We start from the raw sequence: 20,338 nt of genomic DNA on the forward strand, positions 1-20,338 counted from the left end.
TTGGCAAAAACATACTAGAATTATATGCATAGAATCTGGAGTCAAATTAGTACCCAGTACTAAGTTTAAAAAATAACTAGAAAGTAAAAAATATTAAGGAAGCTCTGGCAAAAGCATAGAGAGCAACTTACAGAAAATTTGGCCCTATGAATGACTAAATTCATAACTATCTATAGAGTCATCTACAAAAACTAGGGTTAAGATTTTAGATTATTACACTGGTAAATATGGTCAGAGACCTAGTTTTGTAATCTCATAAATCAATGTAAAGAAAAATCATCAGATAATTTGGTTTTGGCCCATGGTTGTGGCTTTTGTTTTGGCATATTTAAAATGAATATTTCTAGTTCCCTGTATAGTCACTTCACATATCATAAGGACCAAAAGGAAGAAATGATTCACTAGGCATCAGAAATGTATCTACTCTGTCCTCATTCCTATTCACCATCTCAATTTGCCTCATGGCATTATGAAAAAGATTATCACCTGAATAATGGCAAAGTCTTTAATATAGCTAAATTACATTCTTCCCAATTCTTATTAAAATATTTAAGAGCTTCTTACTGGGATAAAACAGGAAAGAAACTTAAAAAGAAAAAAATATTGGGAGTGGGAAAGAAAAAATACAAATAAAAGAATTTTGCAGAATGTGTATTAGTTCATTACGTAAGAATCAAGCCACATATATCTGCAAAGTTTATCATTAGCAAATTGAGTCGCCTATTCTTTAAACAGTTATTTTTTTATTAAAGAGACACACTCTTTTAAAACAATCAATAAAATACTGTTGTATAAGTGAAATAAAATTTTCAAACCCAAATTTTTAAAGCATGCTACCCTAGAGAAAAACAAAAGCCAAATGCGAATAATGATCAATGTGGTATCGGAGTAAAGTGTACATGCATAACTTTTTTCCACCTATCCTAAAATAATTTTAAAGCATCACCACGAACGATGTAGTTAGTGTTTGATGGTGCTGCAAGATGCAAATACTGAGTATAATTTCCCAGCTATTTATTAAGACAATGTACTGTTTCTACACTAATGTATAAAATTTCATAATGAGTTTGCATTCTTTGTTAAATTTCTGTGTCTTTTTTATTTTTATGAAGTGCATCCAGCCATAGAAAACTACAGCTAAAGAAAGGAAAGCTGGTGTGATAGCAATGCCTGAGCACATATTGACTTTTTAAGAGATGAAAACGTACATCATGAAAATAGTAAAACTTTGTTCCAATTTCCTCTGAAGGAAATTCTTTCAGAGATCTTTTAAAAAATCATGCTGGCTTCTTTTCTTGAAATGAACTGAAAAATTGAAAACATCAATAGAGGGCACTAAAAGGCTGTTCTGGAAAGCCTTTCATTTCATTGCTCCTGACAATGAAACCTAGCTGGGAAAGCAGTATCTTTTAGCTGCATACAGTGGCAGATGTGGTATTGAGGGGGGAAAATTCTACATTGTCCTTGAGCAGAAAGATAAATTTACAAACTTATCTTGTTAAAATGTGATTTGCTTTCCCTATAGTAGGCATTATCTCTAACTGTATATATTCTTTAACATACTTGATTTTTCCTTTCTCAAATGAAATGTTTTAATTTTTAGACCTCTTTGCAGTAAACTAAACTCAACCCAAGAGAATATTTAGTCGTACAGTCAACTCTGGTTAATCTATATTGATTAAGGTATATAGGGATTTTCCCAAAAAGGAACTATCTATAAATAATAATTTTTCTTGACATCTTTCCATTTTGCTTTTGAGGTGATTTTTAATATTCAGCGAAATATGATTATAGAAAAAATTCTATGGTACTATTGAAACTTTAAAACAAACAATTAGTAAAGAGATACAAAAGAAGTTTGGAATGAAATGACATTTGGAATGAAAAAGCTAATAGTAGACACTGCTCTACAGGATGTGATTTCAGAAACTGCAGAAAAATCTCACCTTTTCTTAACAAAAACAACCATCAATTAACTTATTCATATCCTCCATTTCATATACATAGTTTTCTTCTGTTACCTGAACACCTTGTATTTAAGAACCAAATATTCATGGAAGAAGAAATAATAAACTTTATCATTTACTTTTACCAGTCTCTACATAAATTTATCCCATTTCTTCTAAAGAGCAGTTGTCTGTGTTAAGTAAAGAAAAATGTATATTAAAACCTTAAGTGCCTTATGGGGAAAGGGCTGGGAGTACAAAGGAAACACAATTCATGCAGAAAAATCTGGTTCCAAAAAGGATATGGTTTTGAAAAAATATCTTTTAATACTGGTTATTTTTATTTAAGTAGATCTTAGAGACAAAGAACAGAAGTGAAATACTGTATAGCAGGTATTTAAATTAGATAACTTTCAACATTCATTAAAAAGAATTATGGTATATGCTTAGGAAGCACTCACAATAAAATCTGGGGCTAGAATAATAAAAAAAGACATAGTTCGTGTCAATAAGGAGCTCAGATTTTACTTACGGATACAGACATTCAAACAAATAATAAGAATCATGTTACATATGTTAAATATAATGAAGCACAAAAGAGTAAGTGATTAATTCTGCCTGGGAGCACTAAGGGATCTTTACAGAGAAAGTTATATTTGAAAATAGAGATTGAAGGACATGAAGGAAAACAACATATACAACATTGAGAGTCACGCTTAGAATGGAACAAAGGATTGGCATACATGCATGCATGGTGAGACACGATGGGTTTAGAAAATAACAGGACTTTCAATTTTTAAGAAACAGATAATTGGTTTTGGGGTACAGTGGGAAGTGAGGTTGGAAAATAATTTAAAGATAGATTGTAGGCCGGGCGCGGTGGCTCACGCCTGTAATCCTAGCACTCTGGGAGGCCGAGGCGGGTGGATCGCTCAAGGTCAGGAGTTAGAGACCAGCCTGAGCGAGACCCCGTCTCTACTAAAAATAGAAAGAAATTATATGGACAACTAAAATATATATATACAAAAAAAAAAAAAATTAGCCGGGCATGGTGGCTCATGCCTGTAGTCCCAGCTACTCGGGAGGCTGAGGCAGTAGGATCGCTTAAGCCCAGGAGTTTGAGGTTGCTGTGAGCTAGACTGATGCCACGGCACTCACTCTAGCCCGGGCAACAAAGCGAGACTCTGTCTCCAAAAAAAAAAAAAAAAAAAAAAAAAAAAAAAAAAAAAGATAGATTGTGATTGCTGAATTTTATCCTATGGATAACAAACAACAAAGAATAAAGAGGTAACAAGAAAACTAGACATGGAGGTGGTGATACAATACCCACTGAAGATAATTAAAGTCTGGGAAAGAAAGTCAGTGTCAGTAGTAATAGAAACATATATCTGGTGCTAATTCTAGTTTGAATGCAATTGTGTTCACTTTTCTATAAATTTCTAGATATCTGATGAAATAGACCCAGCAGAATTTTTTTTTACATTGGGAATGAGATAGTTCCTGAAAAACATATATTGGACATGTTAACTATTTGGATTCAGAATTGTATGACGATGTTTGGTAAACTGATAGGACAGGAATAAAAACAATTGAATGCAAGGAGGTATAGGTGTTTCAGTGGAAAAAATACATTCTAGGCCTGGCACAGTGGCTCACGCCTGTAATCCTAGCACTTTGGGAGGCCAAGGTCAGAGGATCACTTGAGGTCAGGAGTTCAAGACCTGCCTGAGCAAGAGGGAGACCCGTCTCTACTAAAAATAGAAAAATTTAGGGAGGCATGGTGATGCACACCTGTAGTCCCAGCTACTCAGCAGGGAGGCTGAGGCAGGAGGATCCCTTGAGCCCAGGAGTTTGATTTTCAATGAGCTATGATGATGACACGACTGCACTCTACCCAGGGTGAAAGAGCAAGACTCTGTCTAAAAAAAAAGAAAAAAAAGAAAGAAAGAGATTAAATAATTTTTAAAAGCCTTATTTTAAATGTAAAAATATGAAATATTTGTGTGTGCTTCAGATAAAGGGACATAAAGCTCAAAATTAAAATTTTTATTTTGTGTTACATCCTTACATTTCAGTTATAGCCTGCTGATTATCTGCATGTGGTATTTCAATTTGTTTAATCCTCCAAAATTTTCTCTCATATTCAATCATTTTGTCCTTTTATGGGTAGGCCTATTATCAGAGTTATGATTTTCTCCATAGACTTTTTAACCTTGTATCTAGGATCTCTTTAGCATTTTTCTACAGTTCTCAGATTCTTTCTGTATTTCTTCCATTATACCAATCTTAGATACATTTAATTTTTAATTAATTTGCTAAATAAATGCTTAGACATGCTTATATTTCTAACCAGCACAGATTCTTCCTGTCACTGGTTAGTATCAACACTTGAATATTTAACAGGTAGTTTTCAAATGATAATCAGATGCTTGCTTTTTTTTTTTTTTTTTTGCTAGTACAGGCATGTGGAAATTATAACTAGGGAAATGTACTTGAACATTCAATAGATAGATTGCACTGTAAACTGCTCTGCAAATTAAATTAATACTACTAATAAAAAATTAACCTTGCAAGCACTATTTTTCTCTTCACTATGTATCTAGAGTACTTGTCAGATATTTTCCTTTAAATTTGATGAAATAAGAAATCCTATATTGTATCTTTCAGAGTTGAAATTATTTTAACTAAAAGTATGAAATATTTGATTTAGTATATTCATATACATTTCTACATGTGGTAGTAAAGTTTATGTGTCAACTTGACTGGGCCATGGTGACCAGACATTTGGTCAAACATTATTCTGGGTGTGTATGTGATGCTGCTTCTGGATGAGATTAATGTTTGATTCAGTAGACTGAGTAAAGCTGATTGTTCTCCATAATGTGGGTGGGGGTTATCTAACCAACTGTAAACCTTAAACAAAAAGGCTGAGTAAGAGGCAACTTCTTTTGCCTGAGTGAATGAGCTGAGACATCTCTCTTTTTCTGCCTCTAGATTCTAATTAAAACTTCGGATCTTCTTGGGTGTTAAGCCTGCAGGCTTTGGACTAGAACTGTACCATTAGCTCTCCTGACTGTGCAGCTTGCTGACCATAGATCTTGAGTCCTTTCACCCTCTGAAATCACATGAGCCAATTCCTTATTTTTTATTTATATATGTACATATGTGTGTGTGTATATATATATATATGTGCGTGTGTATATATAAATATATAATATCCTATTGATTCTGTTTCTCAGGAGGACCCCACCTAAAGCACTACATTATACAATTAATACAGAAATTAAGACAGCATAAAATGTCAAAAAATAAAAATTATTTTGAAAATTGCTAACTGGAGCTATTTTATTATTTGATCCATATTGTTAATTAAGTGGAAATGAATTTCTTGAAAAATATTTCAGTTGCTAGTACCATTCACAGGACTAAAGCTAGTCCAACTGTGTATGTTGCTTAGCTCATTTCACTTATTTATAGATAGAAATGCTATGGTCCAGACAGGGAAAGTTACTTACCAAAGATCACAGATTTGAGAACAATATCAGCTTACTTCATGTAAATTAATCTCACCATATAAATCAAGAACCAAATAAATCTCAGCAATCTCAAAAATCTTAATATGAATTATATTCTAGGCAAAATTATAAGTCATATTTTTAAAAAGAGTATAAGAAAACAATAATTATTATTTAAGTATAGTCTGGAAATGTCAGATTTGCTGAAAAAGATTAAATTAATAATTTACAAATAATCTCCTAAGAAATAGTCTCTGAGAATTAGTGTGTTAAATGTTCTATATTGGAAGAATACTAGTGGAATAAGAAGGGGTGAACAACTGATAACATTTTATTGGTAAATGTCTCTGCACTTCTGTTTCAGAAAGATTCACTGTTGATCTTGAGAGACGCTATCTGCCCAAAGATAAACACATATTGTATCACAAGCCATAAGAAAAAGATAAAATTTTATATATTCCTTAATTAAAATGTTTCTTTCAATATACAAAAGCAATTTTGTAATCTTCCAAAGAATTTTCAGAAAAGCTATATTGTCCAAATGATAAGCATGGGTTAAAAATGTACTAAAGCTACTTTTGTGACTATATCTTTTTTTTAAGTACATGATAATAGAGGCAGAACTATTACGGAGACATTCAAAGCAAATATAGCCATAAAATCTATGAATTAAAAACCAAGGTGTAAGCTCACAAGAATAACCCTTGCATTTTGAATCACAAACATTTCAAATGTTTGAAAAAGTAAATATGAAATATAATTTTAATGAAAACTAAGAATGTATGAACTGTTCATTATATAAAATATGGTTCACAAGAATCAGTATAATTTTGAAATGTAGACATTAAATACTGTGGATAAAATACAAGAGATTTTGTTCCAGAAAGCTTAAATTAGAGGCATAATCTTGCAACTCCATGAGATACTAGTTGGAGCATCAATATTTTATGATCAGAAGTATATTATGGGCCAGGCGCGGTGGCTCACGCCTGTAATCCTAGCACTCTGGGAGGCCGAGGCGGGTGGATAGCTCGAGGTTAGGAGTTCGAGACCAGCCTGAGCAAGAGAGAGACCCCGTCTCTACTAAAAATAGAAAAGAAATTATATGGCCAACTAAAATATATATGTAGAAAAAATTAGCCGGGCATAGTGGCGCACGCCTGTAGTCCCAGCTACTCGGGAGGCTGAGGCAGTAGGATCGCTTGAGCCCAGGAGTTTGAGGTTGCTGTGAGCTAGGCTGATGCCACGGCACTCACTCTAGCCCGGGCAACAGAGTGAGACTCTGTCTCAAAAAAAAAAAAAAAAAAAGTATATTATGATAAAGGATGACAAAAAATAACATTTGAACTATAAAGGAACCCACAGTAAATTTTAACATCTAATTCAAGAAAATATCTATAACATTTTAATATAACTTCTACATTTTTTAGAAATTTCATAGTAGTGTATAAAAGAAAGCAGAAAATTTTATCGGCTTTCAATGTGCTGGCCTTATTCTTACAAACCAAATAACAGATGGCATTTAAGAAGACATATCCACTATTGTGCTAATAATTTTACAGTCACTCAGGTTGGCAGAATAACCAAAAAGCCAATTTTCATAACGATTCTGCATCCAGAGTGACCCATAGAAGTCTCAGGAATGAAATTTCCACAGTAAGAAGGCTGCTTAGATTGTCTTTGTAATACCATGATTGATTTCTTTAAACAAATGATCTACAGTCTGACTACTCAGAGATTGATGACTTCTATATTTGGAATTGTTCAGTTTTAAATATGTTTAATAAATCTCATATGAATTAGAATTTGAGAGCTTCTAATAAGTTTCAATATTTTTATTCTAATGCCGTCATGAAATCAATATGTTAAATATCACTTTAATAACTCCAAGTACTAATGACCTTCCTATTTAGGAATAAGAAGATCATTTTTTCCTATTTTTACTTTTTTCTAACTTACACTTTTAATACCTTACATTTTTAATATTTCCTTCATGTTTGTAGGAAGAAAAAAAGTCCCCCTAAAAATATAGAGCACAAATTTATGACTCCTACTTCAATCTTCTAAGTCCTACCTGCCTTTACTTTTCTGAAGTAAACACTGTTAAATGTTTGTTATATATCTTTCCAACTTTTCTCGAACATTTTATATTCATATAGTTACTTCTTAACATAAATCATAGTAGATAAGTCATAGTAGATATATTGTTGTGTGATTTTCTTCCCCCTCTTGATAATATATCTAAGAAATCTTCCAGGCAATTTCTCAAAGGTCTACCTTGTACTTCATTCTATGTATAAATAAATCTTTCCCCCCTTCGTTTTCTCCCTAGTAAAAAAGGATTGCATTGGATAGGATATCCTTTTAAATATATGTTTGGATAGCATTGCATATATTCCTGAACTCTAGATCCCTAGAAGTAAATTTCTGGGTCAAGTAATATGCATATTTGATGCTTTAATAACATCTTCTAAGTTGCAGTCTCAAAAACTCATATACTCTAGGTGTGTCCGGAAAGCATCCAGCTGTGCAACACTATTCTTATTATATTAACAATGGCTGGATACTTTCCAGACAGCCCTCCTATATAACATTTCCACATCATTTGAAAGTATCCATTTCCTCTCAATTTGCATACATTGCTTTTATCAAATTTGCTAAGGCATTATATAAATGGGGTAACATTCTCAAAAACGTATTCAGATATTTATAAAAAATATTTTAAAATATTTTGCTGAGTTTTTATGCAGTTATTTTTTTTATTGGTCTGTAGAAGCTTTTTTTGTATATATGATTATAAATACTTTGTATATACATATTGTAACAGTTAGGTTTCTGCTATTATAGTGCTTTATACAAAACAAGCCCTGAATTTCTGTGACTTACAAAAACAGTCATTTACTTTTCTTGAGCATAGATCTGAAGATTGCCTGAGCTTTGGCAAATTTTGCCTGATTGTAACTGGGTTTGACTCCAGAATGCAGATCAAGTATAGAAATATTACTCATGCTCAGTTTAGAAACTGTCAGCTACCTGGGCATAATTTTTCCTACCGATGGCAAATGAACTAGAGAACAAATCTGACCACATAAGTATTATACACTTAAAACCTCTGGTTGGAAAGAAAATACATTACATCTTTTTAAATATCACTAATCAAAGCAAGTCACATGACCATGTTCAAAGACATGACCATAGTCATAAAAAACTGGAAAAGAAAAAAACATTTATGAATAAGTCATCCTGTATATTGCAAGTGTTTTATCCTAATCCATTGCTTATGCATTATTTTTGTACAGTTTTTAAATGCATTTAAGTAATCTGTTCTTTTTTAATCCAAGCTATTAATAAATATTGTCCTATATTTTTCTTTAATTCTTTGCAGCATTGACTTTTACATTCATATCCTTTGATCTATTCAAATTTTGAATTTATGTATACTTTTAAAGCCAAATCATTTTTGTGGACTCTAAAAGTTACCTTTCTAACTTTCATAATATAATTTGTATTAACTTATTTCTGCATGAGTTTAAAATACCATCTTCATATAAACTGCCATTTATAAATTTATTTTTTATTGCTTCTCTAATTTTTCTATTAATCTACTTCTGTATTCCTTCACCAAAACCCCATAGTTCTGATTTGTGTAACATTATAAAATGTTTGATATATAGTTAAGTAAACACCTAGTTCATATTTGTTTATGTTTTGCTAATTTTTCTTGGCCTTTTCCATTTATTTTTGCCATATGCACCAACCATCCTGACAGTCAATTTTACATTACCTGAAAAAGAAACATCTTACGTACCCTTTAGCTATCAATACCATATATTCCACTTCCCAAAACCTAAGCAATTAAAAATCTGCTGTCTATTCTATATATTTGTTTATTCTGGACATTGCAATAAAGGGGATAAAATTTGTGTTTTTTTCACTGGCTTCTTTTACTTAGCATAATGTTTTCAAGTTCCATCCATGTTATAGCACATATCAGTATTTAAATTCTTTTTATGGCTGAATAATATTTTATTGCATGGATATATCCCATTTTGTTTATTCATTTATCCGTTGATGGAGATTTTGGTTGCATTCACCTTTTGGTTATTACGACTAATGCTCTTATAAACATCCACATACAAGTTTTTGTTTGGACATATATTTTATTTTGTCTTTGGTATATCCCTAGGTATGGAATTGCTTGGTCATGTAATAACTCATGTTTAATCACTTGAGAACTTCCGGGCTGTTTGATTGTACTATTTTCCATTTCAACCAGCACTGTATGAATGTTCTGATTTCTTCACATTCTCTCCTTGTTTTGTTTTTAATTCTAGTGGATGTTAAGTAGTATCTCATTGTGGTTTTCATTTGCATTTTTCTGATGGCTAATGACAGTGAGCATCTTTTCAACATACTTATTGGTAATTTGCATATTCTCCTTGGAGAAATTTTATTCATATCCATTGCACATTTTTTAAACTAGGTTGCTTGTCTTTTATTTGTTGAATTGTAAGAGTTCTTTATATATTCCAGATACAAATTTCTTATCAGTTATGTGATTTGAAAATATGTTCTTTCATTCTGTGGTTTGTCTTTTCATTTTCCTGATAGTGTCCTTTGAAGAATAAAGGTTTTAGAAAGCAGTACTCTTCTTTGGCTGTCCTGTTTACTGTTAATGAGTAATGTTTTTCATATAGGATGCTAAATAGGATGCAAGGGCTGCCATAACAAAGTGTCACAAACTAGGCAGCTTAAACAACAGAAATCAATTGTTTAAAAGTTCTGGGGACTAGAATTTCAAAATCAAGTTGTTGGTAGGTTTAGTTTTTTCTTTTCTTTTTTTTTTTTTTTTGAGGGCCGTGAGGAAGAATCTCTTCCATGTTTCTCACCTAGCTTCTCGTGGTTGTCTTACAATATTTGGCATTTCCTGGCTTGTGGAAGCATCACCCCGATCTCTGCGTTTGTCTGTACACGGCATTCTCCCACTGTGTGTGTCTGTGTCCAAAGTTCATCTTTTTATGAAAACATTATTCGTATTGGATTAGGGGCCCACTTTACTCCAGTATAACCTCATGTAAACTAACTAGTTACATCTGCAACAACCTAATTTTAAGTAAGGACACATTCTGAGGCACTTGGGGTTAGGACTTCAACATATGAATTTGTGGCAGGAACACAATTCAACCTGTAACAGAAGCATTATCAAATAAATAAATATTTAATATTGAATTAGGCATTATTTCATAAAATCTTGAAATCTACATAACTATTTGTAAGTTTGTTTTTTTTTTTCTCACACACTGTCTCACTTATTTTTCTCATAACCACTTGGTTTGACAAGTAGTACTTATATTTTGTCTTCTTACAAATTAAGCAACTGGCATCTGGGGAGCTTACCAATTTGCCTCAGTTTATTAAGTTTCTATGTAACAAACGCATAGGGGTAAGATCTTCCACTCTAAATTCTCTCCAGGTCCTTTTGCATTCCTTAGAGTAATAATTATGACTATATTCATCTGTTTAAAGGAAAGGCAATATTATTTAAAGTCTCAATGCTAATAGATTTCTGTGAATATGTGAAAAATAAATGCCCTATAGAGATGGCACAAAATTGTATCCTATAAGACAAATGCCTACATTCTGTGAGTCCTACTCAGCTAGATAACTTAGACAATGCACAATAAATAAAACATATATCCCTCCTTTCAATGTCCTCATAGTCTATTAGGAAAGTTAAGAATAACTTAAAAAGTGCATAAAATAATAAGATCAGAGAAACTATGATGAATTACTCAAAGTTGCAATTCAGAAGGTAAATGGGCCATTAAATTTGGGTGGATTGGATTATTCTGGAATGGCGTTATAATGAAAATTGGACTTTATTTAGGGACTGACGTAAGAATATGGAGCTTGAAGCCACAGGAGAGAGTATTCCAGGTGAGGCCAAAACTTGAAACAAAGTAAGAAAATTGAAAGTGGAAATCCTCTTTCTGAGGGAAAGGGACAGTTCAAATTACAGTGGCTGGGGAAAACAAATAATTGTAGACTTAATGATAGCAGTTTTTTAAATTATCATTTTTTTCATTTCATTACTTATCATATATTTGTTGGTTATTAAATGACTTCACTAATAGTTACTAATTTTATACTGATTCCAAAGCATTCATCCAGTAAGAAAAAAACAACTCTCAAAAATAATACCAAGTTTTTAATTTGCAGTCTTCAGGAAAATTAGAGCATAATAAAAGTAGTGGGCTGAACACCCTGGCACTGAAGTACTTCATTAGTCTACCTAACCAGTAAGTACGGAGTATGGGCCAGGAAAGAGCAAAGTTCCCCTCCAAGAAAAGTCAATCCTAATCTGATAGGTCAGTACTTTAACCTCAAAGCCTACTCAATCCATCTCTATTTTTCTGGAACTACCAACAAGGATGCCAAATGTGATCCATGTACTTGTCCACTCGAAACTGAATGGGAGCCATCAACTCATTTCACACAGGTCAGCAAACAGAAATCAGAGGCTAATGGCTTTCTGTCACCACTAACCCAGGCTAGGTGCAAAGGCCTACCTGGAGGTTAGAGGCTCTGCATCCAATTACCTATCCCAGGAGCTACCTGGTCCCCCTCTAAAAAGTAATTTGTTCGGTGCAAAATTGAAAGTATTACCTGATTTGCTGTTTTCCCAGTGCTGCTTTTGAAATGCCTAAAAGTTTCTAAAGTAGCAAATCTGATGGGCTGGACTCTTTCCTCAGTATTTGAAGGTTTGAGAGAGCAGTGCTATGGGAACTAATAAAGAGAAGTGCCCAGTTATATTATGCTAAGAAGTGAATCAGGTTTAATATATTGACAAAGAAGCTTGGGCTAAAATTTTCATACAACTGCTGTTAAGTGCAAAATATAACCATACCAAAGGGTTTCCGAGGAAAGCTTTTTGTTTATAAAATAACCATTAAATGATATTAGTGATTATAGAGAAGGATTAGTTGAAAATGACTTTTATGGCTACAACATTAGAAAACTGAAATTGTATAAAGAGTAGCTGACTTAAAAAAACATTTGATATTAGTATACTATAACTCAAAAAATGTTTGTTTTGAGATGTAATTTGCCTCAAACTATAAAATGAACATGTTCTATGTATCATGTTTTGGATTTTAGGATAGCTTTGCTTTAAAGTTAACAGAAAAACTGTCAAAAATGCAAGATCAAGAATCATGGATGAATATACTCTGAAATTGAGATTAAATTTCAGGCACCCTCAAAATCATTAATTGCTTCAAACCTCTGCTAATTTCTTTTTGACTCATTTTTCTTCAAGAAGATCCAAATAATTTGGTTGCACCCCTATTACCTGACAAATCATATTATGAATTTATAAAATCCTATAAATACTCTGTCTATCTGTGCTTCTCAGTCTATGCAAAAATCAACAGAGAAAATGTTCGGAGAGATTCCTCTTTGTGGGCCTCTGGGGGGAGACACAGCCCAAAAAGTGGTTGCAGCTTTTTCTCATGCTAGTTAATACAACAACTGTGCACAGAGACACACACACAAAGGCATGCATAAATGCAATCATAAAAGTGGAGTGAAAACTGATACTATGATCTTTAAAATACTCAATAGTTCTAATCAGGAAGAATTCTAAAATAATAAAATAATTCTAAAATAACTTAGATGTCTATTTACATTTATTAAGACACAAAATTACATTTAGTTAAAAAGAAATCGCATGAGTTTCAGTATAAAAAGAATACCCTAGCTTCTCCATAATGCTTGGAGGGTGAAATAATTTTCACAATTCACAAAGACCTTGCATTATTTATTTTAGACTTTAGCTGAAATAATAACCATAATGATTCATCATAGCCATTGACTTTCCCATAAATCGTGTGTGTGTGTATATTATATTATTCAAAGTTAATTTTGTAACACCTGGAGCATACTAGTCATTTTTTTTCAATAGGAATCTTTTCTAGAATGTCTTTACAATATTGATACATAAAATATATGTTAGAGCCAGATCAGAGTTTAGAAATATACTGACCCATCTTATTAAGACAAACAAATATAGTTTAAATTCCAAAATAACTGGCCTTGAAAGCTACATTTTTTTGCTAACATTTTAATAATATTTTATTTTTCTTTTGTGTGGATGTGGAGAGATAGGAACATTCATACACCACTGATGGGACTGCAAACTAATACAACCTTTATGGAAAGTAATATGGAGATACCTCAAAGAACTAAAAATAGAATTATTCGATCCAGAAATCCCATCACTGGGCATCTACCCAAGGGAAAAAAGACATTCTATTAAAAAAAACATCTGCACTCGAATGTTTACAGCAGTACAATTCACAATTGCAAAGATTTGGAAACAACCCAAGTGCCCATCAATACATGAGTGGATTAATAAAATGTGGAATATATATACTATGGAGTACTACTCAGCCATAAAAAGCAATGGTGAGGTAACACCTCTTGTATTATCCTGGATGGAGCTGGAGCCCAGTCTTCTAAGTAAAGTACCATAAGAATGGAAAAACAAACACCACATATACTCACCATCAAATTGCTACTAATTAATCAACACTTACTTATGTGCACATATGGAAGTAACATTCATCAGGTGTCAGGCAGGTGGAAGTGGGGAGGTGGGGATGGGTATATTCACACCTAATGGGTGAGGTGCACACTGTCTAGGGGGTGGGCATTTGTGTAGCTCTGACTTGGGTGGTGCAAAGGCAGTATATGTAATCTAAACGTTTGTACCCCCATAATATTCTAAAATAAAATAAATAAATAAAATTTTTAAAAAGTTAAAATAATAATAGTAGTTTATTTTGAACTAGTTTTAGGCTTACAGAATAATTGACGAAGTACAGAAAGTTGTTGTATATTCGTCACTCCTCTTCCACCAATGCCTATATCTAATTTAATCATAGCATATTTTCACAATTAAGAAATTAACATAAGTCAAAACTACTTACCACAGACCTTATTCCAATTTCACTCATTTTCACCTTAGCACCCTTATTTGAATTTCACTCATTTCCCGCTGAGCATCCTTTCAAGGAACAAATTAAAGATCCTACATTGTATTTAGTTTTTGTTCAAGGGTCCAATCCAGAATTTTACATTGTATTTAGTTTTTTTCTCCTTAGACTCCTCCAATTTGTGAGTCTTTCTTAATCTTTTATTCTGTTGCTTCTCTTTTATTAGTAATTCATTTATTTTCTGAAGCACAAAAACAGACATCGATTTGCACTGCTTATCTATTGCCACAACTTTTTATTATTAATATTGTGCCAACCATTAAGTTAAAAATAAAGTCATCAATAATATTCTGAAAATATGGAAAACCATAAAAATATTTAGGATTATAAAAGGAAGAAATAATTTGACCACATATAATGTATAGCCATCATATAATAAATCTTTCTATTATTTCCTTTTTATATTTGTTAGAAATACATATTATTAAATCCCATTTTATATGTAATAAAATTGAAACTCAGTCACTTGCCCACAATAACTTAGCTGATTAGTAGCAGATCAGAATTTTAAAACAAGAGTATTTAACTATTATTATTACTGCAATTCATATGCTCTAGACAATCTCCAATGCATGAGTTTTGCTGAAAGTTATGTATTGATATGATTCAATTTTTGTAGAACATAAAACTTGAATCCTGAAAAATCTACACCTTTTTCAGCTCTCTTGCACAGCTTCAACTGCCTACTTGCAATAAAATGTGACAAAATTCATGGAACTGTTGGTTGCCAAGCCCTAGTATAATCAATATATTTCTATTTTTAATTAGGTTATGTCAAATATCACATATATATAAATAAGTCATAGTAACATCATATAAATTTCAAGGATCTGAATACTCCCTGTCTGAATGCCTGTACTAAATTTTGTCATTCGTCTTGCCTCCCAGTTTTCAGAGGAGTTATAGTCAGAAAGATTTACCCATATATCTATTCCGCAAAATTCCTTCTCACCATGTTACCATGCAACCTGAGCTGCCCACTATAAAGTAGGCGTTATCTGACGTATCAATCCATTAAGGTAGGCATGCGTAGTAGCACTCCATCATTAAATGGAGTCAGGTATAAATATGATTGGCCCTGAGCAGGCTCTGAAAGCATGAGTAAGTCACATGAAAAAGCAGTCCAAATGCCCATGGGCCTCATTCCTGCTACAGTTCCTTCTCTCTCCCACTCTGCACCTATGGCTTCTTGAGGAATTCCCTACAATGAGTTGACAGAAGAAGAGAAAACTTTGGCCTGGTTTACAGATGGTTTTGCATTACATATCCACCCAAAAGTGGACAGCTATAGCAACATAATCCCTCTCTGGGACATCCCTGAAGGTTGGTGGTAAAGGTAAATCCTTTCAGGGCACCTGTTGTACACTTTGCTTGGAAGGAAAAATGAACCAACTTGCAATTATATACTAATTCATATGTTATGGCCAATGGTTTGACTGGATGATCTCGGACACAGAAGGAACATGATTGGAAGATTAATGACATGGAAATTTGGGAAAGAAGTATGTTGACAGTCCTCTCTGAATGGGCAAAAGGATGAAGATTTTTGTGTCCTTTGTGAATGCTCACCAAGGGATAATCTCAGCTGGGTAAGATTTTAATAACCAACTGGGTATGATGACTGACGACCCATTCTTTGGATACTAGTTAACCTCTTTCTCTAGCCACTCCTGTCATCATCTACTGGGCTCATGAAGAAAGTGACCATGGTGGCAGGGATGGAGGTAATGCATAGGCTGACAAATATGGACTTCCCCTCACCAAAGCTGACCTATCTACAGACATTGCAGAGTGTCCAAGCTGTGAGCAGCAGAGAACAACAGTGACTCCCCAATGTGGCAACATTCCCTGAGGTGATCAGCCACCTGGTAACAGGTTGATTACATTAGAATATGTCTACTGTGGTAGGAGCAGTGCTTTGTTTTTACTGGAATAGACACTTCCTTTGGGTACAGATTTGCCTGCCCTGTATGCAATGCTTTTGCCAAAACTATTAATATCATCTCAATGTCTTATCCATTGTCATAGTATTCCACATATCATCGATTCTTATTAATAAACTCAGTTCACAGATGGTACCCACCATCATGAAGCAGCTGGTTTGATCAAATATAGGAATGGCCTTTTGAAGATTCAATTACAGCACCAATTAGGTGCAATACCGCTCATGACTGGGGCAAGGTTCTCCAATAGGCTGAATATGCTCTGAATCAGCATCCAATTAATGGTGCTCTTCTTCCTATAGCTAGTACTCACAGGTCCAGAAGATTCAATTACAGCACCAATTAGGTGCAATACCGCTCATGACTGGGGCAAGGTTCTCCAATAGGCTGAATATGCTCTGAATCAGCATCCAATTAATGGTGCTCTTCTTCCTATAGCTAGTACTCACAGGTCCAGGAATCACAGGGTAGAAATGGGAGCAGCAACACTCACTATTACTCCTATTGACCGACCAACAAAATTTTGCTTTATGTTCCCACAACCTATCTCTGTTGGCTTAGAAGCATTTGTTCCAAAGGGAAGAATGTTTCTACCAAGAGATGCAATAATGGTTCCATTGAACTGGAAGACTGCTGCCCAACAATTTTGAACTCCTTATGCCTCTGAATCAACTGGAAAAGAAGGTAGTTATGGTGCTGGATGGGATGATTGACCATGACTACAGTCCTTGGAGAACTGTGCTACTCCATAGTGTAGATAAAGAAGAGTATGTCTAGAATATAGAAGATACTTAGGGTCATCTCTCATTATTACCATGTCCTGTGATTAAGATCAATAAAAAATTACAACCCACTGCAGACAGACCTACTAATGGCTTAGACCTTTCAAGAATGAAGGTTTGGGTCATCCCACCAGGTAAAGAACCACAAACAACAGAGGTGCTTGCTAAAGGTAAAGAGAATATAGAATTTTGGATGGTGGAGGAAGAAAGTTATAAAAACCAGCTATGACCATGTGACCAGTTATAGTAAAAAAGACAAATTGTTATGTATATTTTCCTTATTTTGTTATGGATATGACTCTGTGTGTGTGTGTGTGTGTTATTTTTATATATATACACACATACATAGTATCAATAATATTTTTGTTTTTCTCCCTGTCCTATTCCATTATAACATAACATAAAATGTATTGGCTTAATATTATAATATTTAAGTATTGTTAATTTTACATCACAGTAATTAAGAAATATAAAAGAGAACAGTAAATTTCAGTCAATAACTTTATCTCCTCTTCTGGGGTAGAGGTTAATGCACTTTCATTTACACAGCATAGTCTTATCATGTTAGGCAGAATTATGACTTCTTATAGTTTTTCTATGAAGCTTAAGTATGTTTTAAGGACTGTGTCTGAGTGCCAAGAGCACAAGTAGTGAACTTATGATGCTTAATTTTATGTGTCAACTTGACTGGAATACTGAATGCCCAGTATTTGTTTAAACATTATTTTGGACTGTGTCTATTAGGGTGCTTCTGAATGGTAAGACTAGTATTTTGATAAGTGGACTGAGCAAAGCAGATTGTTTTCCCCAATACGAGTGTGCCTCATACAATCCATCAGAGGCATGAATGGAACAAAAGGTGGAATAAGAAAGAATTTACATGCTCTGCCTGTTTTTCAGTTGGCCATTGGTCTTCTCTTCCACTCATTTTGTAGATTCTCCTGATCCAGAGCCTTTGGACTCTGACTGATACCATACTACTGGCTTTCATTGGTCTCCAGCTTGCGGATGGAAGATCATGGAACTTCTTAACCTCTATCATTGCATGAAACAATTCCATAATACACCCCCCCACACACACATACACACACACACATGACCCCATCTATCCTATTGGTGTTCTTTTTCTGGAGAACTCTGGCTAATATGGACACTATGTGAGGACACAGCAAAAAGACAGCCTTATACAAGCCAAAAAGAGTGGCCTCAGAAGAAACACCAAATCTGCCAGCATCTTGATATTGACATCTAGACTCCAGAATTGTGAGAAAATAGATTTCTGTTATTTAAGACACCCAGCCTGTGGTATTTTGTTATGGCAGCTTTAGTAAACTAATACAGGCTTCCTTAGCTATAGAAAAAATGAAAGAGCAAGACATGGATAGAATAAGAAGTATTTGAAAGAATGTGGAATGAGTAATAGATGACTTCCCTGGGCCATAGTAGCGCCCATATTCTCTTTCAACCTTCTAATTAGTTATTCAGGCACTATTAGAAAGCTATGTCAGTAAGTGGACCTTGCAGACATTCATACTTGAGACCGAATTACCTAAAAGGACTAGATAAATGGGCTAAACAAATCTATTTCTGTTTGTTTCACTCATCATATTTACATAAGTTAGTTTTCTATTTTTAACAAAATAATTTGAACTTAATGGCTTAAACCAATATCTAATTATGATTAATCAAAGTTTCTGTAGGTCAGAAGTGCCAGCACTGGTTAATTGTGTCTTCAACCAATTTTGAAATATAGGTACTTCCCAGGCTGCATTCTAATCTGGAGCTTGAGATCCTCTTTCAAACCTATTCAAATTATTGGCAGAATTCAGTTTCTTGCAGCTGTAGGATTAAAAATTCTCTCTCTCTTTTTTTTTTTTTTTTGATTTGTTTTAAACTGGCTGATGACCAAAGGTTCTTCTCAGTTCCTAGAGGGTGCTCTTAAGTCTTTGACACATAGACCCTCCATCCTCAAAACCATCAGCAGAGAATGTTCCTACTGTGGAATCTGCCTGACTTTAGGAAGGGTCCAATCTAATCTAAGGGCTCATCTATTCGATTACTCACACCCAGATAATTTCTTTTTTGATTGACTCAAACTCAATTTATTAATAGGAATGATAATCTGCCGTATTCACAAGGAGAGAGAATTTTCCAAGGCATGTACAAAAAAGGGCAGAAATCTCCAGGCCTTTGTAGAACTCCATCTACCACATAATACAGTGCAGAGAAAATATATCCTACCAGCTAAGAGCACAAATTTTAGAGCTGTACTTCCTGAGTTCAAAACCCGATTATACCACATATTTGCCATGCAATCTTGAGTAAGCTATTTAAATTTAATGTCCTTCTGTTTTCTCCTTGGTTATACATATAAAATAATGTATTACCTTGCAGGTTGTTGTAAGAATGTATATGAGGTCTGTCTGGAAAGTATCCAGCCATTGTTAATATAATGAGAACGGTTTGCACAACATTGATGTAACTTGGCAGCCAAGGAGAGTGGACTGGGATGCACATGCATGAACAATGAGAACTTCACTGTACTAGTCAGTGGAGCACTAGACGCCATTCAGTGAGCATGTATACCGTGTGGCCATTGCATTCAAATTGTAGAGCAACGAATATGCATCAGATTTTGAGTTAAGCTTGAACATTCCTCAGTGGAAACTATTCCAATGATTCAGAAGGCTTTCAGGTATGATGCAATGAGTGCAGTACAAATAAAAGTGTGGCACAAATGCTTCAAAGATGGTTGAGAATCAGTTGAAAGTGAGTCGTGTCCTGGAAGGCATGCAACAAGAAGAACACCTGAGAATGTTGAACATGTATGGGTTAGGTTAAGAGACTCTGGGAGAACTGTGTGAGGTCCCAAGGTGCCTACTTTGACGGGGACTGAGGCCTTATTAACCTGTGTTTCTTGTATCTGGTATAGTCTTCAATAAATGTCTCTATTTTTCATATTACAAGGCTGGATACTTTCTGGACAGACTTTGTGTGTGTTTACATACACACATACATCTCTCATACTACCTTACAGGTTATTGTGTGTATATATGTGTGTATAGGTGAGCCCTTAAATGGGACTGGGCCCTTCCT

Source organism: Eulemur rufifrons, chromosome 7 (assembly GCF_041146395.1).
Source record: "Eulemur rufifrons isolate Redbay chromosome 7, OSU_ERuf_1, whole genome shotgun sequence".
In the NCBI taxonomy this organism is placed as follows: Eukaryota; Metazoa; Chordata; class Mammalia; order Primates; family Lemuridae; genus Eulemur; species Eulemur rufifrons.